This window comes from Centruroides sculpturatus, unplaced genomic scaffold (assembly GCF_000671375.1).
Source record: "Centruroides sculpturatus isolate CEXI.00-Female unplaced genomic scaffold, Cexi_2.0 scaffold24, whole genome shotgun sequence".
Classification (NCBI taxonomy): domain Eukaryota; kingdom Metazoa; phylum Arthropoda; class Arachnida; order Scorpiones; family Buthidae; genus Centruroides; species Centruroides sculpturatus.
Window position 1 is genome coordinate 1,193,794 of NW_019384375.1, and position 9,352 is coordinate 1,203,145.

Sequence of the window (9,352 nt, forward strand, 5' to 3'; positions counted from 1 at the left end):
GTTTTAAATTCGAATTTGTTATTGCGTATTGGTTCGATTATAGAACGATTGTAAACGTTTCAGAAAATTGATCAAATTGAAAATAGTTCGTTTGATTTTCGGCAATTCTCTTCAGCGGTAGGTGTTATATAACAATTACTATGGTTATTGAAATATTGGATGTAAATGGGGTTTGCTTGCAAAACCTCCGCTGACGAAGTCGCGGGTAACAGCTAGTATTTATATAAAACGTTTAAATTATTTCTAAAAAGCAATGAATAATTTTATTAAATAATACAAAAAAAAACAAAAAATTCGAGTAAGAGATTGAAAATTCAGCAGGAAAATCTTGAGATTAAAAGAATTTTAAGAACGAAAGTCTACATATTCTGTAGAATAACTTTTATAATATACTGTATAATTTTAAATGTTTTGATAAAAATAATGAACAATAATCATCTTATAATATAAACATTGAACATTAGACAAATTTGACGTTCAACAAACGAGCAGTAGCAAATTTTGTTCGTAATAAATTAATTCTGACTGTGGTGTATTTACACATAGAATTATGCTTGTCCAGCTTCTTGACGTCACGAATTAGCGACATCTCGTGGTAAAAAACAGAACTACGGCTCGGAATCGTTCTGTAACTAGACGCCAGTAAAAGATGGTCCTGCTTCAAACTCAAAATTTTGGTATGATTTTATATTGCCTATTTTTCAAATGACATTTGCTGGCAATTCATAATCATAACTGCATTTCCCTAATCTTTTCAAACCATATTTAATCATTAATATGCTACGGAGTGAAATAATATTGAATCTATCCCGCAGTTTGGTTTTAACAATATTCATCTGACTAAATAAACTCTCTACTTCTGCCTTTGAGTGAGGTAATAAAAGAATTTTTAAAACAAAATTGACCAAGTCTTGAAAGGGATTTTCTCTGGCAGCATCTCGGTATTGAGCTACTTCCATCCACAGTTTAACGTGCTGGAATTTCTTTTTTCTACTGGATTGTATGCATTTTTCTCCATTGAAAGTCAATGCGAGTTAATACTACATCATCAGTGAAAAACATTTTCACAAGGTTTATTATATCACTTTTAATTGGGTTCAGACAATGGTCAATATACTTAGTGACGTCATAGTTTTCAAAATTGATGTATTGTCAGGTACAGTATTATCTTGGCTGAAGTTCTTTTATAAAAGACAAAAGGAAGGCAATGCAACGACTACGAATATTTTTCGTTTCTTCACCTATCAGTGCAGAATTGTTTATTTCAGTTTCAAACTGATAACCCAAATATGGATTGAGTGCTAAATGGTTTTCAATCACTACATTATTTGTTATTTTTGTTCCTGGAATAACAATCTTAGAACAACAAGGTTCTATTAAATTTAGCAAGTCCTATAGCAACTTCGTAGGATCATTATTCTCAGATTCAAATATTTTATTTAATCTCTGAACTTCATCAAGTATAGGTTTAAGAAATAAAAGAAATAAGAAATTTCTTTGATCATCAAACGTTTTGAAAACAAAATTTCTGCCTTATAACATCTTTCGTTTGTTATGGCCAAAATTAAAATTAGCCTTTAATTTAAAGCATTCCATTATTTCAAAATTCTCTCAATAGCGGTCTGAATTGACATCCAACGAATCTCACTACATTGTACTAATTTCAACGGTTCATTTCCATCATTCATCAAAGAATAGAGTTCATTGTATTTGGATTGTCTAATCGCAGAATGAGAAAACCAATTAAATGTTTTTTAAATAAGAAATTCTATATTTCTTGGAAGCCTTCTTTTGTAGCGTGGGAAATAGCTAATTTTAATGAATGACAGAAACAACGTACCAAATCAAAGTAAGTACTTCGGCTTTGAGTTTAGCATATACGCCATTATTGATTCCTATCATTACAGAAGCGTTATCTGTTCCAATTGCAACGAGTTTATGCAAATCCAAGGCATTATTTCTCAAGGAAAATTTAATTGCTTCACAAATTGCATCAACGTTGCACTCTAAGTGGTACTAAATCTAAAAAAGTTGTAATTATGCATTTTTGATTTTGAGAATAATATCTAATTACAATACCTAAAAGCTTGGAAACTGAAATGTCATTACTTTCGTCAATTAGTAAACTATAGTTGCTATCACCTATAACAACTATTAAATTTTCTTTAAAATGTGGTGCTAAAACATTTGAAATTATGGCTGATCTTTTTCTTCGTCCAAGAGTCAGATTATTACAACTTTTGCTATCTGAAAAATTTGTTGCGGCTGTTGTATAGATTACTTCTGGTGAAATTTCGGGACTTTGAGTATATATCTGAACTGAGGGGACCGAGGCGAGTGCAACGGTACCCTACTTTTTGACCGGAGAGGAAAAATAACAAAGTTATCATATTTACGATTTCTTGCCTTTCACAATGCATTCTACGCCATTTTAGAGTTTTTCACTAGGTGCCGCTTTCTGATTCGTTATACATATTGTCCCTATCCAGTAGCCGAGTGGACTCCCTTCTCGAACTTTGCGTGAACCAGTCCCTAAACACTGGGAGTTCGGTCGTGGGTTCGAGCCTCGCTCGGACGGGCTGGCCACGTGGAGTTTTTTGGGTTTTTTTCCACGTTTGTAACACCTAAATAGGGACCAGTTTCCCTTAAAAGATCTCCCAGAAGACATTACTAATACTATCCACTGAATTTTCACTCTCCACAGGGCGATATAGCCGCTGTAGCTGATGCCCAACTTGTTATAACCAATAACAATAACAATATTGTCCCTATTAAAAAGTATTTCATTATCTCATCATGCCCTTCTTGCCTACTTTTTATTTTAAAATCTTTAATTAAACATAAAAAATACTTAAAACTGAAAAAACGAAAGAAATGCGTTAATTTTGAACAAAAAGTTTCAAGGTTTAACTTCCTTTGTCTCGCCTTTCTGCGAAATTTGACACTGATGAGTCATTGTTTACACAGCTGGATGACCTTGAGAACATCTGGTGTTGGATTTCCCGGGGCATTCTCATAGACGTCTCGGGAGGACAAGGGTTTAAAGTAGGGTGAATACTAGCTGGCGGTATATTTTAAAATATTTTAAAAAAATTAAAATTTTTATTGCTATTTCCGACCCCCCGATTTAATTAAACTTATATATAATAAAATATATTAATTAAAAAAACTATTGAAGGTCGTTTTTGATATCAGAAACTAGCTTTAAATAACTTTACCGAAGTAAAATCCGTGCACTAGAAGTTTAGAACGATGAATAAAATTTTATAAAAAAATCCCATAAAAAAAACAATTAAGTGTTAATCGTGCGTCATTAAAGGTTCATTAAAATCGCGATAAAATTTTTTCGCGTGAAAAAAATTTTTGTAAAAAATTTGGAGACTTAAAATCATTCCAAAAAAAAAAAAATTCCAAGAGGGCCTACAAGATCGGTTTTTCGTAAAGCTATGGGACCTGCTCGAGTCAGACTCAGCGTATTGATAATCAAACTTTGAGAACTTACATCGCGATCGGGAGTCGCGTCGCTTTCTCCACTAAGTCTATCGCGTGTTTAACGGCAAGCCGGCCATATATTCTAAAGACACATCGGCAAAGACGAAAGAAAACTGCCCACATAAAAGGCAAAAAAAAAAAAAAAACAGATTGTACACTCACCTTCAACAGAGGCAGATGTTGATCCACGGGTTGGACCCCTCTTCCGCCGACATGCTCGCTATCGCTCGCGGTCGGCTAGTATTACGCGCCGCTTTCGCGGCTTGTCCAAAAATCCTAACCAATTCCTCCGGGAGGTGACCGTTACTAGTTACACTAATAGAAAACCTTTTATTTCAGCTCAATCGATATTCAAGGCTGCAAGTCCACGCGCGGTTGGATTAAATACAGTGCATTACCATGGAAAATTCTAACATGGCGTAGAATGCATTGTGTAAGGCAAAAAATCGTAAATATGATAACTTTGTTATTTTGCGTCTCCGATCCAAACGTAGGGTACCGTTGAACTCATCTCGGTCCTCTCAGTTCAGTTATATACACAAAGTCCCGAAATTCCACCCGGAGTAATCTATGCAACAGTCTTTGTTGCACAGAATTTAGTTAGTTTGTCTACATGACTTATAGGACAACTTTCTGCTACAAAAAGCGCCATATTTCTCTCTGTTCTATGAACATTCGAGCTTTTCGTAAATGGAAAAATATTTTCATTTTGATGAACACTAAACGATGGCTTGGCTTTTATATATTTTTTGAGTTTTCCTGTTTTTCTAAATCATTTACTTTTGCTATCAAAATGCAATTACAATATTTGCAGCGACACTATTTTCTCCTTCAATTTCCTGCAACCAGTTTTCATACCTATCGTCAAGTAGTCATTCTATTCGAAATTTTTGAGTGTATCTTCTTTCATTTGGCATTTTCATTGATATAAGGGCAGCGGCGGCCTTATCCATTGCGAGGCTCTGGGCGGCAGATCTTTGCGAGGCCCTGGGCGGGAGAACCTTGCGAGGCCCTTGTCCTTTGTGCAAAGTATGTGAATTGAAATAGTAGGCACTTATTAATATTAATATATACTGTACTATAAATTAAATTTATTTTATTGTTATAACTAATAGCCAAGGATAAAATAAAAAGTTTTAAATATCAACTTTTTTCTACTTGGTTGTTGCGCGAGGCCCCTCCAAGAGCGAGACCCCGGGCGATTGCCCTGCTCGCCACCCCCTAAGGCCGCCACTGGCTTTGGTCTTGGAGAAGATAAAGTATCATGAACATCAATGGGTAATTTGTGTAGACTTAAAAATGGTAAACTTTCTCCTTGGACAGCAAATTGGCTACACCAAATATCCTTGCTTCTTGTGCCTCTGGGATAGCAGAGACAAAACACACAACTGGGTTAGAAAAGAGTGGCCTAAGAGAGAAAACATGGACGTTGGAGAANATAAATTATATATAAATTAGGTACTGTACATATAATTATATATTAATTATATATAAATTAGGTACTGTATATATAATTTTATATTAACTTAATTTATTTTAACTTTATTATAATTATATATATACTTCCCACGTCTAGCGCCACGCTACGGAGAGTTTAGGCGAGCTATCGTCTGTACAGTATGTAAATTAGGTACCGTAAGTCTAATACAGTACTGTAATTTTATACATTTCTTGTGGAAGAAACATTTCTTATTCAACGGCAATTAAAATTATTTATATTAATGATGTCTCCAAAGTTCAACGAAGTTTTCGCAGAAAAATAATATCGTAAATCGCGGCCGCGGTTTGCTGCGCTGTTCCGCGACGAAAACAAGCTTGAGCAACGGCGATGTCGAATGGTGCACACTCGGTAAGTAATCCTACAATTTTTTGAAATTTTTTACAATTTTTTACAATTTTTTACAATTTTTTACAATTTTTTTACAATTTTTTGAAAATTTACAATTTTTACAAATTATAGCGTAGTTTATACGGATTATTTCCAAAAAAAAATATATATATATATATGTATTTTGGTAATGTCGAGTCGGATTAGTCTAGAATCGATTAATTTTATGGAAGAAGACCTTTCAAACAGCCGTAGTCCGTAAACTTCACACGTGTCGGGCTGCGATTGGCTCATGTCTTTAAGGATTCCTACAACGCGAAATTCGTATAACGAGGAACGTATCTCCGTGTTATAGGGGGATCTACTGTAATATTATCACAAAATGACACTATATTAAAACACTTGGTTACTCACGATGCGTGATAGGTAACTTATAAGGATTCCCAAATTTTGAATGTAACAACGATCACTATCAAACTTTAAATTTGGTCATGATAAGAAAACTTGAGCTTTGCGCAGAGGCGATATCGTTACTAATGAGGTAAGAACCGAAGTGCGATATGCCATATGCGTGCTAATCTCACCAACGGTGGTGATTAGCGGGATCGTTGATCCCTCAAACTTTAAAAAGCGATAAGAAAACTTGAGCTCTAATTAGTATTGCCACTTATTACAAATAAGATTTGCGACTCATGTAGATAATTATTGCACATTAAAGATAATATAAATGAAAAAAAATTATTAAATTTTAATAGTTTTATTAAATTTTTTGATTTTGTGGAAAATCTCTAAAATGTAGCTACATTTACTAAAAAATCTCTAAGAAAATCTCCGTTGCTAAATTAAAAAAAAGTCGCTAACTAAAGCAAAAGCGCGCCAAATTTAGAGACTTTTTCGCTAAATTGGCAATCCTACTTATCGTCAATAGGAATTTCTATCAGCTTTTCTATTTGGCATCCCACACGTGCTCATCCGGATCCCAGAAAAATTATCATTTTGTGCAAGACGATATAAAGCAAACAGACCCGTGGACAATCGAACTAAAATAATAAATAATAAAATAATAAAATTCATGATCAAATTCTATACAAGTACCCGATAAATATGCATTATTTTTGTTTCGAACCCTTCCCTTAACTTCATTTTATGAATCCTTGATTTTTCTTTGTTTAGGTTAGCGTTAGACACACAGTTCTGTCAAACCATATATTATAACAGTGAGAGACAATAGTGAGGGACAATGAAGGACCGTTACCATGCTTTGAAGGACGTAGTTTATAAATTTTTTAAAAATGCAAAATTCTCTTTGAAAATCGTAGAAGGGAGTTTCTACTTCTTCGAAAACGTAGAGGTTACTTACATTTCCTCGTTATAAAGTAATGCGAATTTTGCCTTCTTTTTGAAATCCACTTTATTAATTTCTAAAATATGAAAGCGTTCATATTCTAGAAATCAAAAATTTTAGAACAGGAACAGTTGCCAAAATGTTATTTGAAGACATACCAAAAATTTTCAGCTTGAGAGAAAAATTACGGTATTTGCGAAATCAAGGAACAAAGCACTGGAATGCTCCTCTGGGAGTGGGACAGTTGACACTCATGACACACGCTACCTTCCGTTTACATTATTTCTTATAGCTAATACGCTCCTCTGACAGCCCGTTGTTAGCTGTGCACCCCTCAGTTGTGTTTCTTACTTATCTGTGCTTTCTTGTTGCGAATGACCCACCAGTGGCTATGTGGATAAACTACTGAACCCTGGTACGCAAACCCATGACCACGTGAGTTTGCGCCTCATTATCGGGCTGGCTGCGTGTAGTTCTGGGTTTTTTCGCCGGTTTTTTTTTAAAGAAAGTTCTCCCGGGAGGCATTCTCTCTTGACAGATCGACACGAACTAACGGACTGCAATGTTTAGAATGTCGATCGGAAAAATCCAGACTCTCACAGACATGACAAAATTTGGAAATAAATGTAACATTCCTCCGAAAGCAAAATTGTCGCGTTGTAAGTAATGAAAGTAAAAAAAGAAAAAATTCTTAGCCGTAAAAAAATAAAATATCGTGGCGTGAAAAATACGAGCAAAAGTTTCAAAGCTGTATCAACACTTGCAGACGAAGTCGAAAGAAAGTGTCAAATTGATTAACCCAGAGCTTCTTAAACTGTTTTTATTCACGACCCCATTTATGATTGTGATTTTTTTCGCGACCCCCAAAAAATATAAAATAAAGATATATACAAATTTGCAAAAACAATAATGGTGTACTACCACAGTTCACTCTTGTGTTACAATGGAACAGAGACAACTGAATACATTGAAAAGCGACGACACTACACTAGTTCACACTACAATCAGTGTTGTTGAATCGTTGTCTCGCTGCACCAGAAGTGACACAAAGCGCAACTCACAAAACCTATGGCACAAAGCGTGCCATTTTCAAACCCTCACAAATTATTTTCAATATTTTGCATTAAAATCTCGCGATCCCAAGATTTCGCTAAGCGACACCAATGGGGTCACGACTCATAGTTTAAGAAGCCCTGGATTAACCGATCACATTAATTGTAGCAGAACGATCGACATTAAAATTATTCAATTAAACTATAATTTGTTTTTCCATTTGAAAGACATGTTTTTATATCTGGATACCTGAAATTTCAGATTAATTGATTTCTTCGAACTTATAAAACGAAGGTATTAAAAACCATGTTTGCAACATTAAATATGTTTTAACATTGAAATCTGTAATACAAGATAGGAGAGCAGAATAAATATATCAAATATTTTAATGATTTTTTTTTTAAATTCCTGTCAACTATACAGAACTACAGTATCGTAAAAACATACCAGTAAACTCCTATCGGTTGGGTTAAGTTATAAATCTACTTGCGATTCACATAATGGGGCGAGGGTGGTCAAATATCTAGCAGGCAGGTGGCTGGCCCTGGATAGAATCATTGGAAGCGTTATACGATATTTCGGTGTGTAGTATTATTCCATTTTCAAATTAAAATAAATTATTTCTTTGCAAAAAACAAGAAACAGAAGTTTTTATGAATAAGTAGTGGTTTTTTTCAAAGAAATAATTTGTTTTATTTTCTTGTATTTTAAATTTGTGCTCTTTTTTTTTTTACAGATAATAATATGAGTGAGCCGAAGAAAAAAATGCAGACAATATACAGTGTTGAATATTTAAAATATTCCGTGCCACCTACATTAATTTTAAAATCAAAAAAAAATTTTTATTTTGTTTAAATACATCGGATTTATAATTTTTGTAATTTAATAAAATTATTTTATAAATTTAACAAAACGTTATATTTATACACCGAAAGTATGTTTATTGTTCAAATAGCTGAATAGTTTAAATGGAATAAAGAAAATAAACACAGCAATTTTAATATGTATTTCTTTGCTAATATTAAATGTAAGTTGTTATTTTTCTATTTTGTGTCTATATTATGAATCCTTATTGCAGTGTGGTGAAGCCTGTGAACTCCTCGGAATAAAATGTTTTTAATACAGTTAATCTATATATATATATAAATGGACATGTATGTCCCTATATCTCACTTTTTCGCCAAAACTACACATTGCACGTGAATGGTGTTTGTATGTGGTGGTAGCCCCAAGTCTCCATTCGTGCATAGGGGTGGTTGCGTCTCGATAGCTATAAGGGTGCAAGAGATATGAGGCTGAAAGTGGTTGAAAGTGGCTTTCTATTTCGAATGTTTTGTTCGATTTTTTCGAAATTTTTCGAATTAAATTCGAACATAAAATTCGAATTGGTTCGATTATAGAACGATTGAAAACGTTCCAGAAACGTTCAAATTTGTTCGTTTGACTAAACGTAAAAAATTTCTAATTAGTCTGGAAACGGGAGACCTAATTCTTGCATTTTGTGAAAACGGGTAAGATTAGCTATGATGTAATTATCTTAATTGTCACTATCGTTACTTTTTGCCCAGCGAAGCGGGTCCTTGCAGCTAGATTCTAGATTACTTAGAAAAACAGTCTTTTATATATAAAAAAAA

General features: G+C 33.8%; 1 pseudogene; it reads right to left on the bottom strand.

Annotated features, from left to right (window-relative positions):
- Positions 1-1,164: 1,164 nt before the first annotated feature.
- Positions 1,165-9,352, bottom strand: part of LOC111616858 — a 27,215-nt pseudogene continuing 19,027 nt past the window's right edge.